This window comes from Macrobrachium nipponense, chromosome 9 (assembly GCF_015104395.2).
Source record: "Macrobrachium nipponense isolate FS-2020 chromosome 9, ASM1510439v2, whole genome shotgun sequence".
In the NCBI taxonomy this organism is placed as follows: domain Eukaryota; kingdom Metazoa; phylum Arthropoda; class Malacostraca; order Decapoda; family Palaemonidae; genus Macrobrachium; species Macrobrachium nipponense.
The window spans coordinates 43,048,254-43,064,011 of NC_061110.1; the positions used below are offsets into that span (position 1 = coordinate 43,048,254).

The following is a 15,758-nucleotide window of genomic DNA, read 5'->3' on the forward strand; positions in this document are numbered from 1 at the left end:
TTCACAATAGATCCAAAATTCCTCCTACACAATACCACTCAACAGAGATCCAAATTTCTCCTACCCCCACAAACACTCAAAAGAGATCCCAAAATTTCTCCTACACAAACCACTCACAAGAGATCCAAATTTCTCCTACACAAACCACTCACAAGAGATCCAAATTTCTCCTACACAAACCACTCACAAGAGATCCAAATTTCTCCTACACAAACCATTCACAAGAGATCCAAATTTCCCCTACACAAACCATTCACAAGAGATCCAAATTTCCCCTACACAAACCATTCACAAGAGATCCAAATTTCCCCTACACAAACCATTCACAAGAGATCCAAATTTCCCCTACACAAACCATTCACAAGAGATCCAAATTTCTCCTACACAAACCATTCACAAGAGATCCAAATTTCCCCTACAAACCAATTCACAAGAGATCCAAATTTCCCCTTACACAAAGATTCACAAGAGGTCCAAATTTCTCCTACACAAGCCATTCACAAGAGGTCCAAATTTCTCCTACACAAGCCATTCACAAGAGGTCCAAATTTCTCCTACACAAACCATTCACAAGGTCAAATTTCTCCTACACAAGCCATTCACAAGAGGGTCCAAATTTCCTTTCCTACACAAGCAAATTTCAAGAGGTCCAAATTTTCCCTACACAAGCATTCACACGAGATCCAAAGTTTCTCCTACACAAGCCATTCACAAGAGATCCAAATTTCTCCTACACAAACCATTCACAAGAGATCCAAATTTCTCCTACACAAACCATCACAAGAGATCCAAATTTCTCCTACACAAACCATCCACAAGAGATCCAAATTTCTCCTACAAAAACCATCCACAATAAATCCAAATTTCTCCTATACAAACTATCCACAGGCCACCACTTAAATTTGCTGGTCAGAGGCTTTTAAGTCAAAAGTTGCCTAGAACACCAAGGGACCAAGGGTAGCCGGAAGCGAGTTGATTTAAACCGTATCAAACATCAAGACGCCCGAGGTGCCTGCAAAATTACAAAGGTCAGTTTACCAGTGCTTTCCAGTTAATGGACAATATAATATGAACTTAAGTCTTTGAGAGTGATTTATGGCCTAACATTACGGGCATAAGTTTTCATCATTAGTATAGATTTATTGTATATAGAAGGTAATGTTATGCATGGGATGTCTATACATAAAAACAAAGGCCGTTCGTTGCGTTATTGGCATTGTTATCACTAAAGTTACAAGCTTCATACGGACTTTTGAAAAAATAAATGATCTAGGTTAGAAAAAATATTAACGTATGAAAATTAAGGCTTAATTTAAAATTAATAATGATTTAAGCAATACAATAGCAATGAATTAGAAAAAAAAATTAAAATTTTTATCTGAAATAAATATTAAAAGTTACTAAAGATTTAAGCAATAAGATAGCAAGGAATTATCGAATTAATTTAGTGTTTATCTATAATAAATTTTAAAAGTTAACATCCTTTCCGTAAATTCAATTGCAAATTAAAGCAAAATCACTGCTGAACTTGAGATATTAATATATCAAGAAATAATGGGCAATTCATCTAAATTAAAACTAACCAATATTTAGAAGGTCAAGTTAAAAGTCTAAATATTTTTAACGGTGGATCCAAACTGCATACTTAAAATCTGGAAAAACACTGAGCTGAATATAAGCATTCACGTTAATTTCTAAAGAATTTATTATTAAAATAGTTTAACCATACCACTAGTACGTCAACATTTAATATCCTAAAGTCGAGGGATGAGAAAAAAAAAAAAAATCTTGAAAAGTCGAGGCACATCAAAACTAAAAAATCTTCTAGCCAAGGCACGTCAAAACTTGAAGAAAATCTACAAGCCAAGGCACGTCAAAGCTCAAAAATAAAAAATCTACAAGCCAAGGCACATCAAAGCTCAAAAATAAAAAATCTTCTAGCCGAGGCGCGTCAAAACTCAAAAATCTTCTAGCCGAGGCGCGTCAAAACTCAAAGAGCCAAGGCACGTCAAAACAAAAAAACAATTTCAAGAGCCAAAGCAAGTCAAAACTCAAAAAAGGTTCAACCCAAGGCAAGTCAAAAGTCAAAAAAAGGTTCTACCCAGGGCAAGTCAAAAGTCAAAAAAGATTCTACCCAGGGCAAGTCAAAAGTCAAAAAAGATTCTACCCAGGGCAAGTCAAAAGTCAAAAAGGTTCTACCCAGGGCAAGTCAAAAGTCAAAAAAGGTTCTACCCAAGGCAAGTCAAAACTCAAAAAAGGTTCAACCCAAGGCAGGTCAAAACTCAAAAAATGTTCAACCCAAGGCAGGTCAAAACTCAAAAAATGTTCAACCCAAGGCAGGTCAAAACTCAAAAAATGTTCAACCCAAGGCAGGTCAAAACTCAAAAAATGTTCAACCCAAGGCAGGTCAAAACTCAAAAAAGGTTCTACCCAAGGCAGGTCAAAACTCAAAAAAGGTTTCAAACCCAAAGGCAAGGTACAAAACTCAAAAGGTTCTACCCAAGGCAAGTCAAAACTCAAAAAAGGTTCTACCCAAGGCAAGTCAAAACTCAAAAAAGGTTCTACCCAAGGCAAGTCAAAACTCAAATAAGGTTCTACCCAAGGCAAGTCAAAACTCAAATAAGGTTCTACCCAAGGCAAGTCAAAACTCAAATAAGGTTTTAACCCAAGGCAAAGATCAAAATCAAAAATAAGGTTCTAAAAAACAAAAGGCAAAAGTAAAAAGTTTTACCCAAGGCAAGTCAAAACTCAAAAAATGTACAACCCAAGGCAAGTCAAAACTCAAAAAATGTACAACCCAAGGCAAGTCAAAACTCAAAAAAATAAAGTTCAAAATCAAAAAAACCCAAGGCAACAAAAGTCCCAAAACCCCTCAAAAAAGGTTCCAAATCAAGGCAAGTCAAAAAAAAAAAAAAAAGTTCAACCCAAGGCAAGTCAAAACTCAAAAAAGGTTCAACCCAAGGCAAGTCAAAACTCAAAAAAGGTTCAACCCAAATCAAGACTCAAGAGGTTCAACCCAAGGCAAAAAAAAAAAAAATCTCCAAGCAAAGGCTCGTCAAAACTAAGTAAAGCACGTCAAAACTCAAAACTTGAGTAAAGGCACGTCAAAACTCACTCTTCAATGCAGGTCAAAATTAAAAAATAAAAAAAAAAATAGTCAAGGAAGGTCAAAACTTTAAAGGGCACGTCAAAACGTCTAAATTAAATTCTTAAGTCACGTCAAGACTCAATTATTAAAAGTCAAGCCACATCAAAACTAAAATCTTAAGTGAAGGCAGGTGTAAAAAAATGAATAAAGATTAAAAAATTTTAAATCTTGAAATAATAACTTCGAAACTTTAAAATTCTTAATACAATGTACATCAAAACTTAACAAAAATCATATTAAAAGTCAAACACCCGGAAAAAATAAAACTTGAAATATGAAGTAAAGGCACGTAAAATGTTCTGAAATTAAGTCACAGCACGTCTAAACTCTTAAAAAAATCAAAGTATGTCAAAACACCTTTAACAAAATCTAAGTCAAGGGCACGTCAAAAATAAAATAATAAGTAAATAAAAACAATCATAAAAGGCACGTCAAAAGTAAAAAAAATATTAAAAGTCAAGGGACGTCAAAACCAAAAAATATTAAAAGTCTTGGCACGTCAAAACACAGAAAAGTCAGTCACGGGAACGTCAAAACTCCTTACTGAAAAGCCAGTTATGGGAACGTCAAAACTCCTTACAGAAAAGCCAGTCACGGGAAAGTCAAAATTCCTTACAGAAAAAAAACCAGTCACAGGAACGTCAAAACTGTTTACAGAAAAGCAGTCACGGGAACATCAAAACTCTTTACAGAAAAGCCAGTCACAGGAACGTCAAAACTCCTTACAAAAAAGCCAGTCACGAGAACGTCAAAACTCAAAAGCCAGTCACGGGCACGTCAAAACTCCTTACAAAAAAGCCAGTCACGGGCACGTCAAAACTCCTTACAAAAAAGCCAGTCACGGGAACATCAAAAATCCTTACAAAAAAGCCAGTCACAGGAACGTCAAAACTCCTTACAGAAAAAGCCAGTCACGGGAACGTCAAAACTCCTTACAGAATAGACAGCCAGGCACGGGAACGTCAAAACTCCTTACAGAATAGAAAGCTAGTCACGGGAACGTCAAAACTACTTACAGAAAAGAAAGCCAGTCACGGGAACGTCAAACTCCCTACAGAAAAGTCACGGGAACGTCAAAACTCCTTACAGAAAAGTCACAGGAACGTCAAAACTCCTTACAGAAAAGTCACAGGAACGTCAAAACTCCTTACAGAAAAGTCACAGGAACGTCAAAACTCCTTACAGAAAAGAAAGCCAGTCACGGGAATGTCAAAACTCCTTACAGAAAAGAACGCCAGTCACGGGAACGTCAAAACTCCTTACAGAAAAGAAAGCCAGTCACGGGAACGTCAAAAAACCTTAAAGAAAAGAAACCAGTCACGGGAACATCAAAACTCCTTACAGAAAAGTCAGTCACGAGAACGTCAAAACTCCTTACAGAAAAGTTAGTCACGAGAACGTCAAAAATTCTTACAGAAAAATCAGTCACGAGAATGTCAAAACTCCTTACAGAAAAGCCAGTCACGGGAACGTCAAAACTCCAAGAACAAATAAAAATCTATAAAATTCAAGGCATGTCAAAAAAGTTAGTGGTACAGTGGTGTGTTTAAAGTACTAAAAACTTAGTCAAAGTACATTAAAACTACTAAAAACTTATCACGGGACATTAATACTATCGAAATTTGCGTTCAACCTCTAGGCACGGTGCGTTCAACCTCTGAAACCCTAGGCAAGGTGCGTTCAACTTCTGAAACCCTATTCAAAGTACGTTAAACTTCTAAAATAGACTGGTGCACTTACAACCTTCAAGGAAAAATTTATTGAACATCCCACATACCTGATCATGGGTTCAAAGCATCCACCTGCCCATAGGTCCAAAGACCTATGGGACAGGGGATGCAATTAACCATTGAACAGGACATGGGAGGGGCCTCCACCCCTTCAGGGGCACCGCCCCTGAGGGGTGGAGGAAAAAAAATTAGGATAGCTCAAACATTAAATACACATTAAATTAACACTTCAACAAGTTTATATCGCCTAACCTTGGTAGGGAAGGTCCGTTTTTGTGAAGATTGAGATATACCAATCTTGGTTTCAATCTTGGTTTCAATCTTGGTTTCAATCTTGGTTTCCTGTTTTGGATTTCACGAACCCTGGAGGTAGTTTAAAATGGTTAATTCAGCAATGCATGGATTTGCTTTGGTTACTTAAGTCATAACCAGTCATATCTATAGAGTGTAGATATATAAATATTTACACGAAAGACACTTAAAAATGTAGTGTTAACATTTTAATTTCAAAGTAAATTATAGTTTGAATACTAAATTTCTGGACTATCAAAGATCCCTTTATCCTGAAAACAAAACTTTGGTAAAGATGTGAATTATCCTTGTCCTATTACAGGTTTATAGCCTAGATTCAAAGAATGGACGGGAGTTTCGCGTAAAAAAATATGGTAATGGTTGTTGCCCACGATGATCAATTAAGTTAATTTAAATTCGGTTATGAACCACTTTAAAACTATTTGGTAGATTTAGGGCATTATTCCACGGCAGTTGCGGTTTTTCTATGCAGTTTTACCTCTTGAACAAGTACTTTAAGTAATATTTTTTCGGACGACTGTAATTAACCCCCGGGGGCCAGTACTAAACACGAAGAAATACATTTTACGCCCCAATCCCTAGTGGATGTCGTATTCGCGGTTACGTTCCTTGCAATCCATGCGGAACTATTCTGTAGAATTACCCTTTATTTACTTAAAATTAACGAAGTCTATAGTAGGTATAAACTTTTAAGCTTATTCCCTTTTTTAAAAATTACGAAGTTGAGAGTTCAATATATCTGAAAAAAGTATCTGAAAAAACAATTAAATTACCAAAACAATGAAATCTGGCAAATAAACTAAAAACTAAAATTACTTAATTCATGGAAAATAAAATATTAAACAATCTTAAGGAAACTTGACCTTTGCAGAGACAGGGCGAGTCCCCATGACTACACATGCACCATTCCTTAAAAACAATCATCCGTCTTAAATTAGTACAATTATTTCCTATTCAAGAAGCACGATACCTTCCTCCTCTTCACTCCTTGAAGAGTACCAAATCTTCCTCCTCTTCACTCCTTGAAGAGTACCAAATCTTCCTCCTCTTCACTCCTTGAAGAGTACCAAATATCTTCCTCCTCTTCATCCTGAGAGTACAAATCTTCCTCCTCTTCACTCCCTTGAAGAGTACCAAAATCTTTACCTCTTCACTCCTTGAAGAGTACCAAATCTTCCTCCTCTTCACTCCTTGAAGAGTACCAAATCTTCCTCCTCTTCACTCCTTGAAGAGTACCAAATCTTCCTCCTCTTCACTCCTTGAAGAGTACCAAATCTTCCTCCTCTTCCACTCCTTGAAAGAGTACAAAAAAATCCTTGCCTCTCTTCCAACTCCTTTGAAGAGTACCAAATCTTCCTCCTCTTCACTCCTGAAGAGTACCAAATTCCTTCCCTCTTCACTCCTTGAAGGAGTACCAAATCGTTCCTTCCTCTTCACTCCTTGAAGGAGTACCCAAATCTTCCTCCTCTTCACTCCTTGAAGAGTACCAAATCTTCCTCCTCTTCCCCCACTTCTTGAGAGAGTACCAAATCTTCCTCCTCTTTCACTTCCTTGAAAGAGTAACCAAAATCTTCCTCCTCTTCACTCCTTGAAGAGTACCAAATCTTCCTCCTCTTCACTCCTTGAAGAGTACCAAATCTTCCTCCTCTTCACTCCTTGAAGAGTACCAAATCTTCCTCCTCTTCACTCCTTGAAGAGTACCAAATCTTTCCTCCCTTCACTCCTTGAAGAGTACCACATCTTCATTCCTCTTCACTCCTTGAAGCGTACCAAAATCTCCTTCTCTTCACTCCTTGAAGGAGTACCCAAATCTTCCTCCTACTTCACTCTTGACGAGTACCAAATCTTCCTCCTCTTCACTCCTTGAAGAGTACCAAATCTTCCTCCTCTTCACTCCTTGAAGAGTACCAAATCTTCCTCCTCTTCACTCCTTGAAGAGTACCAAATCTTCCTCCTCTTCACTCCTTGAAGAGTACCAAATCTTCCTCCTCTTCACTCCTTGAAGAGTACCAAATCTTTCTCCTCTTCACTCCTTGAAGAGTACCAAATCTTTCTCGAAGAGTATCAAATCTTAATTATCTTCGCTCCTTGAAGAGTGCCAAATCTTAATTATCTTCGCTCCTTGAAGAGTGCCAAATCTTAATTATCTTCGCTCCTTGAAGAGTGCCAAATCTTAATTATCTTCACGCCTTGAAGATTACCAAATCTTAAGGTATTTCTACAGAAGCAATCCGCGGTGGCTTAGACTATGGCAATTGACTGATTCCTATGTTATTTGAGTTACTGGTAAAAACAGATTTAAAAGTAATATCCATTCGGGCAGCTGTAAACTAAGCAGTAATTGACCTTTGAAAGTTACATAATAGCCGCACCAAACTCAAAGGTATATTAAAGTTTAGTTCCAACCAAACGAACAAAATATTCCTTACAACCTTGTAAAGCAACTAAAATAACATAGAAAAAAGGTCAATTGCCATAGTCTAAGTCACCGAAGAACGGTCCTATAGGAAGGTACCAAGTATTCGTTACGGTGAAGGCAATGTAAACAGCTGCCATGTTTAAATTCCCCAACCAACCACCACGGAGCCATATGTTCACTAAGGGGGGGGGGGGGGGGGTGTAACGCACAGGGGGTGGGCGGGGTAAGGTGGAAGGTACGAGTTGTCTTAGCAGCACCCCACTGAATAGTAACATACCTTGACGCAACTTTCGGCGAAAGCCTAACACTCACTTTCCTAAAACATAATAATTAAGAATAATGTTTGGACCTTACCTTAAAGGGGTGGAGGGTACACAGCAGCAGCTGCTTTTAAGAATGCGTGGAGGCGGGTCTTGGGTTCCTCAAAATGCAGCTTGAAATAAGCAACAGCCAAGTACCCGACGAAGTTATACATTCTCCTCCCGTATCTTGGAGTCGACTGAATGGGGGCAAAAGACCTGCTTTCTCAGGAGGCCATGGTCCTGGCAAAAACCGATTAGTCGATCATAATTACCTGAGTAAAAGGCAGAAAAATCTTTGTAACTCATGTAACAATTGTTACATGAAGTTGGCAAAGAGTTCCTGGTGAGGGGCTGGGGCGAGCGTGAAGTAGATGCAGCAGTGGATGTCATGGCGGCAGATTCAACAGTGTTGGAGTTCTACAGTTAGGAGGTGGCAGGAGGCCAGACCGTAGAAAACAGGGTAGGAGAGGTGGGGTGGAGTAGTAAAAATGCTTTGATGCTATTGGTTGAGGCAGGGTGGGGCTGAGGTAAATGAACAAGCACTTAACAAGATAAGTTGGCAATGTTAAGGGTAATAAAAGTAAATGGGTAGTTAAGGAACTAAATGTAAATGTGGGATGGGTTCAAAATATGAAATAATACAAATACATATATAACGGGCCCAGGGGGGGGTGGGATTTAAGTCCTGGGTGGTAAATGTGTAATAGGGCCTATAGTTGTTTTAATAAATACAAAAGACCAAATTAAACATAGGTTAGCATATAACAAAACTAATTAAACTTGTAGGGGATGTTGCCTGACCAGGGGTGGGGTTGGGCCTGCGGTAACCCCCCTTAAAGAACCAAACCAACCTAACATAACCTAACCTAGCAGGGGATGTAACCTTACCTAGTAGGGAACTTAACCTAGTAGGCAATGTTGCCTGACCAGGGGAATTTGCCCCCCCGCTACCCCCCTTAAAGGCCTAACCTAACCTAGTAAGGAATGTAACCTAACCTAACCTAGTAGGGAATATTGCCATGACCAGGGGGGCTTCGCCCCCCGTACCCCCCCTTAAGGCCTAACCTAACCTAGTACGGGAACATTTGCCTGACCAGGGGGGCTTGGCCCCCCGTACCCCCTAAAGGCCTAACTAACCTAGTAAGGAACGTAACCTAACCTAACCTAGTAGGGAAATACTAGGCCTAACCTAACCAAGTAAGGAATGTAACCTAACCAACCTAACCTAACCTAACCTAGTAGGGAATATTGCCTGACCAGGGGGGCTTCGCCCCCCGTACCCCCCCTTAAAGGCCTAACCTAACCTAGTAAGGAATGTAACCTAACCAACCTAACCTAACCTAGTAGGGAATATTGCCTGACCAGGGGGGCTTCGCCCCCCCGTACCCCCCTTAAAGGCCTAACCTAACCTAGTAAGGAATGTAACCTAACCAACCTAACCTAACTAACTAGTAGGGAATATTGCCTGACAAGGGGGCTTCGCCCCCCCGTTACCCCCCTTAAGGCCTAACCTAAACCTAGTAAGGAACGTAACCTAACCTAACCTAGTAGGGAAATAGTAGGCCTAACGTAACCTAGTAAGGAATGTAACCTAACCAACCTAACCTAACCTAACCTAGTAGGGAATATTGCCTGACCAGGGGGGCTTCGCCCCCGTACCCCCCCTTAAAGGCCTAACCTAACCTAGTAAGGAATGTAACCTAACCAACCTAACCTAACCTAACCTAGTAGGGAATATTGCCTGACCAGGGGGCTTCGCCCCCCGTACCCCCCTTAAGGGTAGGCTCCACTTTGGGGGGTGCCAATCGTAAAAAAATATTTGCCAAAAATACACTAATTAAGACAGGCTAATGAAATTTTCAGGCATTATTAGCACTATAATAATGCATATTCCCTGTGAGTTTTTATCATCCTACAGGGAAAATTAATGATTTTATGAAAAAAAAATGTGAAAAACGGAAATTTTCGGCCCCTCGTACTGAAGGTTATTTGGTGATTGGTGAGAAACTACAGTCTTGAATAGAAATTCGGTCTGACAAAATGTTGGTATATCCACCTGGAACATGCACAAAAAAATGATCAAAATAGAACAGTAAATAAGCACGTAATAACAAAAAAAAGAGCAACAACTTCGTAAGTTCAGCGAAAGCCTGACCAGGGGGGCTTCGCCCCCCCGTACCCCCCCAACCCCTTAAAGGCCTAACCTAACCTAGTAAGGAATGTAACCTAACCAACCTAACCTAACCTAACCTAGTAGGGAATATTGCCTGACCATGGGGGCTTCGCCCCCCGTACCCCCCCTTAAAGGCCTAACCTAACCTAGTAAGGAATGTAACCTAACCAAACCTAACCTAGTAGGTAACCAGTAGGGAATGGTAACCAAACAAACCCCCCCCCCCGCCCCCCCGGTATCCACCCTTGAAGAACTAACCAACCTAGCCTAACCGGGTAACCCCCTTCAAGGAAGTAAAATTAGTAGGTAAACCAACATATAACAAACTAACCCTAAGGGTATGTTGCCTAACCGGGGGATGGGATTCGGCCCCCAGTAGGTAAAATGACATATAAACCTAACTTTGATGGGTGTGGAAGTGTAAAATGTAAAAAGTAACCATACATAACTGCATAATAGTAAGGAAACTGGAAGGGAGGTGTAAATTGTAATGTCTGTAAAAGTGTATAATGGAATATATTTAAATGTAGGTTTTATAAAAATAATGGCAAACTTTAATCTAGATATTGGTATCAGTGAGAAATGCATTGTAAATGGTGTAACGTAAAGAGCCAGTCGTGAATACTGGAAAGGGGAGGGATTGACTTGTGTATAAATGATAGGGAGTGTGTATGTAATATGCAACGCAATGTGCAATTTCACGTAACAGGTAGGTATCGAAACGTCCTAAAACTGAGTTCTATATCAACACGTAGGCATTTTTAGGTGTGTCCTCAATTATAACATAATATTTCAAGTTATATATGGTGAAATGATTAGGTAGGGATATTTCAAAACAGTTATTATACAAATACTATGGAAAAATGAAAAGGAATAAACACTAGAATTCACATAACATGTTTAATAAACAAATTAGGTAAATGCTTTTATGTAACTCAACGTATGGTTACCAGCCAGGGTTCCCAGATGACACCACTACCAACCAGCCAAAGTCTACCATGAAACCAGCCAAAATCCCGCCAAATGGAAATCCAAACCAACCCAAATAACCGGCAAATATATGTGCGTTATATTTATCTTTATAAATGTATATTTTTTTTATCATATATATGCTTGTATAGCGGCATCATAGTTTTAGTTAGATAATATAAACTAATATAAGAATACAGGAAAAAAAACGAGAATGAATTGAAATTTTGAAATGAGGCTCGTTCTCTGAGAATCCGGCGGCCTGTTTTGTGGTCGTCTGGTGTGTGTGTGATTTTTATTTTAATTCATCTACTATTTTGCTGAAATGTTACCAAGTTTTTACTGAAAACCTATTCAAATTCCCCAGATTTCCTGAAAACCTTCAAAAATTCCCAATCTGGGGAGTTATTCCTCAAACGTGGGATCAGTGTTTAGCTCAAATAGAAAGTATTTGAAAACCAGCCAAAATACCACTAACCAGCCAAAGTGAATTTTTACCCACCAAATTAGGAAAAAAAGCCAAATTTGGTGAGAAACTGCCAAATCTGGGAACCCTGTACCACCCAATCCTTCACTCAGTCCGGTAGCAACGTAGGGGTCATACTGTAACGTGTTTGGCTAAATACATGTATCCCTCCCGCCCGTCAACCCCCCATTTCGTTTCCCTCACTAAGCAGTCTGAGTTTAGGCCACCAAAAGCTCCCTTACAGTTAGCGCATGCGTAGTAGGATTCAGTGTTGTGGTAGTAGTAGTAGTAGACGAATATGGATGTGGAACGGCTCCACTATCGCTAGTTTTGTTATCTCTTATTTCCGCCTGTATTTCGTGTTTTTGAAAGTGATAAATGTGGGAAATACCACAATAACACGGCAAAATCTCCCCCCAAGTGGTTTCTCCCCACCAAAACCCCGGTTCCCACTGGGGGGTCCCCCTACCGTAGGATAGAGTTAGGGTTTTGTCCCACCCAAAACCCCGGTTCCCAATGGGAATCCCCTTTACCGTAGGATAGAGTTCAAAGGTAAATTAGAGTAGTCCGAATAAATATTACTTCATATTCTTGTTCAGGGGGTAAAACTGCATAGAAAAACCGCAACTGCCATACTCTGGGCCGCCGCGGATAGGTACACTAGATCTACCAATCTTAATTATCTTCACGCCTTGAAGAGTACCAAATCTTAATTATCTTCACGCCTTGAAGAGTACCAAATCTTAATTATCTTCACGCCTTGAAGTGTACCAAATCTTAATTATCTTCACGCCTTGAAGAGTACCAAATCTTAATTATCCTCACTCCTTGAAGAGTACCAAATCTTAATTATCCTCACTCCTTGAAGAGTACCAAATCTTAATTATCCTCACTCCTTGAAGAGTTACCAAATCTTAATTATCCCCACTCCTTGAAAGAGTAAGCCAAATCTTAATTATCCTCCACATCCTTGAAGAGTACCAAAATCTAATATCCCCGACTCCTTGAAGCAGTAAAAACCAAAATCTTAATTAATCCCCACTCCCTTGAAGAGTACCAAATCTTAATTATCCTCACTCCTTGAATAGTACGAAATATTAATTATCTTCACTCCTTGAATAGTACTAAATCTTAATCTACACTCCTTGAATAGTTCGAAATCTTCATCTACACTCTTCTCCAATAGCACTAAATCTTTCTTATCTTCACTCTTCTTCAGTAGCACGAAATCTTTTGTTTGTTTATCTTCACTCTTCTCCAGTAGCACGAAATCGTCCTTAAATTCACGAAGTTCACTTTTCTCTAGTAGCACAGAATCGTCCTCGCTTCGTTACTCCGTCAAATCACGCAGCAACAACACTATGCACAACACGACTTCATAACCCAACTTGAAAACGAAGTGGTTCTTATGCAGCGGCTGAGAAATCAGTTGCTGTGACGTCACCATCAAGGACCATGGAGTCACCTGGCATTAACTTGGACGATTCACGGGACAAACGACGTATGTTGATGTTAACTGTTTGAAGTTTTTTTTTTTTTTTTTTTTTGGGGGGGGGGCGTTTCTTCTATAACATTGGCTTCTGTCGATTAAAACAAAACCTTTATTAATAATTTATCAAAAAAATATTTTTGTATATGATTAGTGGTAATTATGTCAACATACTGTGACAAAGTTAAGTACCTTACTTGTTCCTACATTTGAAGGAATATAAATTACTGAAGGCAGTTTTATTTTAGTATTTACTAACAACTTTATAATAATCATAATAATGCTTGAAGCCTATTGTTAGGAAAAGTGAAAGAATAAAGAGTGACGTAAGAGGTGCCCCAGCCTTGTGTAGATTTGGCTCTCTGAAAAGTATCAATAAAACATCTCTAATTTTCCGTAAATGCCTATGCATTTTCTGCCAGGAAGTTATTTTGTCCATTATTTCAATTTTAACAAAAAGCCTAGAAGTACTACAAATAATAACCAAATACTGGGCGCTGAAGCATCAATAAACTTGACTCCATTTCACTGTAAAGAGAAACAGGGGATGTATTTGTCTCCCTTGTATATAATAATTGTCTGAAAATGTTAAGGTCAAAAACTAACTTGTCTATTCAATTTAAAATGTAAGCCTTAGAACAATCTATAGAGATAAAAACAAGTTATACAGTATTATGCAATGAACATTCATCTGAAAAATCATTTTAGGTAATAAGCTTTTGACTATACAGACACACGCACACACACACACACACACACACACACAGGGAATCCAAATCAACTCCAACAAGCGGGAAACCTTTACGAAATATTTATTGGACACTAGGTCACACATAGTTTGAGAATATCTTATCCTAAATAGGGCAACTGGGAAAACAAGAATCACGGAGGCTAAATAAATGATATTAGTAAATGAATGAATGAATGAATGATATTGAAAATAAAAGAACCATTGTTTTTGAAAACACCAAGAAAAGTGTGATACGGATGCAAAACCTACCTAGAAAAATGAAGATATAGATAATGTAATGGAAAATGAAGGGTTGAGAAGGATTGCTACAAAAGCTTGTAATTGGAGCTCATTTTCAAGACAACACTCGGATATTCATAAAATACTTTGAATTCTACAGAAGACAGTCATAGAAAGTAAATAGACCATACATGTAGATGCTAATTGAGAGAGAAAAAGAACACTGAAGAATAATAGGAAATACTGAGGAGCAGATATTGACTTTGAATACCAACTTGTCATTGTAATGCAATTAATAGTCCCAAGGAGCAGCTTGACACGTTTAATACACGAACATATTTGAAGATGATCACAGAGGACCTTTAGCAAATGAATGTTTAAACAGATTAGCAGTTAAAGAGACCATATCTGAAGTAAAGAGAGTAACCACGGAAGCGAAGCTTAACATCAAGAATGCATCTCATCCTGTTGGAAAAATAAATACTGGAATATGAGTTAACAAAATTGAAACCTTGGATATATATTTAGAGAGAAAGAAGACAAGTGATAAAAAGCTGGGAGAAGGTTGTGAATTATTATTAGATTATAGAATAGGCAGTGAAGGCAGAAAAGTTAATGAGCAAAGGGTTCTTAAATTAAAATATGCCAATGGAGAGACGTTGTCTGCTGAAAACAACACAGTGAAATGCAGTGGAAACTTTATTGTTACGACAATGAATTTTTTTCATTCAGCAATTGTTGGGATTTTATTATGAACCAGGATTTTCACCTTTTTTTTTATCCAAAGATATACAAACCACCATTTGTTCATAATTTTTTGCAACTTATGCGCACTAGTTAGGTAGCCTATATTTAATTTTTGCTTTGAAATTTTATTATTAATTCTAGTTAAACCACTACATAGTTTAAAAAGACCAAAATTTAAGTGATAAATTCAATGTGCACAATTACTATAGGTAACTATGAATAGTGTACTACTTTAGAGTACCTATATTTTATTTCTAACCATCAGCTTTGGCAACAGCTAAAATAAGAATAAGATTATTAAAAATCCTGACACTTATCGAGTAACTTTATTTTGTATTTAAAAAAATTGTGTTCACCTGGATTCCATACTGGGAACATTTTTTCATTTGTTTGTATGTGTGCTACTAAACATAGTACTTACATCAAATATCTTATTTAATCAAAAGTTAAAATGTTTTCTCATGTTATAAAAAAAAACGCCAAAATAAACCGAACTTTCAGCTTAAACTTTCTCTTAAAAATCAATACGGACTTTTTAAAGGCAATTACTGTTGGCGGAGGTACTAACGTTGATATTTACATGTACATCATTTTAAAAGTTGATTAAACTTTGAAATGCCTAATTACAAGTGTGAACCAAAATAAATGAACCTTACCATAAAAAGTAGAGGCATCTAATGCCAGCTTCCTCTCCCACCCCACATTGAAAGCAATTGTGGGGTAAAAGCGACAAACACACTAGTTTTCGACAAACAAGTGTTCAGCTTGTATCGCCTTAAATCCTGTAAATAAAAGAAAATACAGCAAAAAAAAAGTATGATGTAGAAGCATTACACTTACGTCCAACATTACACTGTTAATGTTGACTTTGATGAACTTAAGCTTTCACTTCAGATCCCAATTTCATTTTCCTTTACAGGTCTTCTAAGTAGTTCAAAGTACAAATCTAGTATCAGGTCCCAGACGGTAACAGTCATTTCCGAAGAAGATCCATTGACTTTTACTAAAGGTTTGTATACTGCAAATCGTTCGT

The 15,758-nt window shown here is 38.1% G+C and overlaps 1 long non-coding RNA gene across 2 annotated transcripts; it reads right to left on the minus strand.

Annotated features, from left to right (window-relative positions):
* Positions 1 to 692: 692 nt before the first annotated feature.
* On the minus strand, positions 693 to 12,899 carry LOC135218351 (uncharacterized). Of its 2 annotated transcripts, none has more exons than XR_010315302.1 (3): positions 12,597 to 12,899; positions 5,131 to 5,241; positions 693 to 1,012 (listed from the first exon to the last, which is right to left on the minus strand). It is a non-coding gene; the product is annotated as an uncharacterized LOC135218351 (long non-coding RNA). The 2 variants fall into 2 exon arrangements; XR_010315301.1 differs by lacking the exon at positions 12,597 to 12,899 and adding an exon at positions 6,161 to 6,264.
* Positions 12,900 to 15,758: the final 2,859 nt, after the last annotated feature.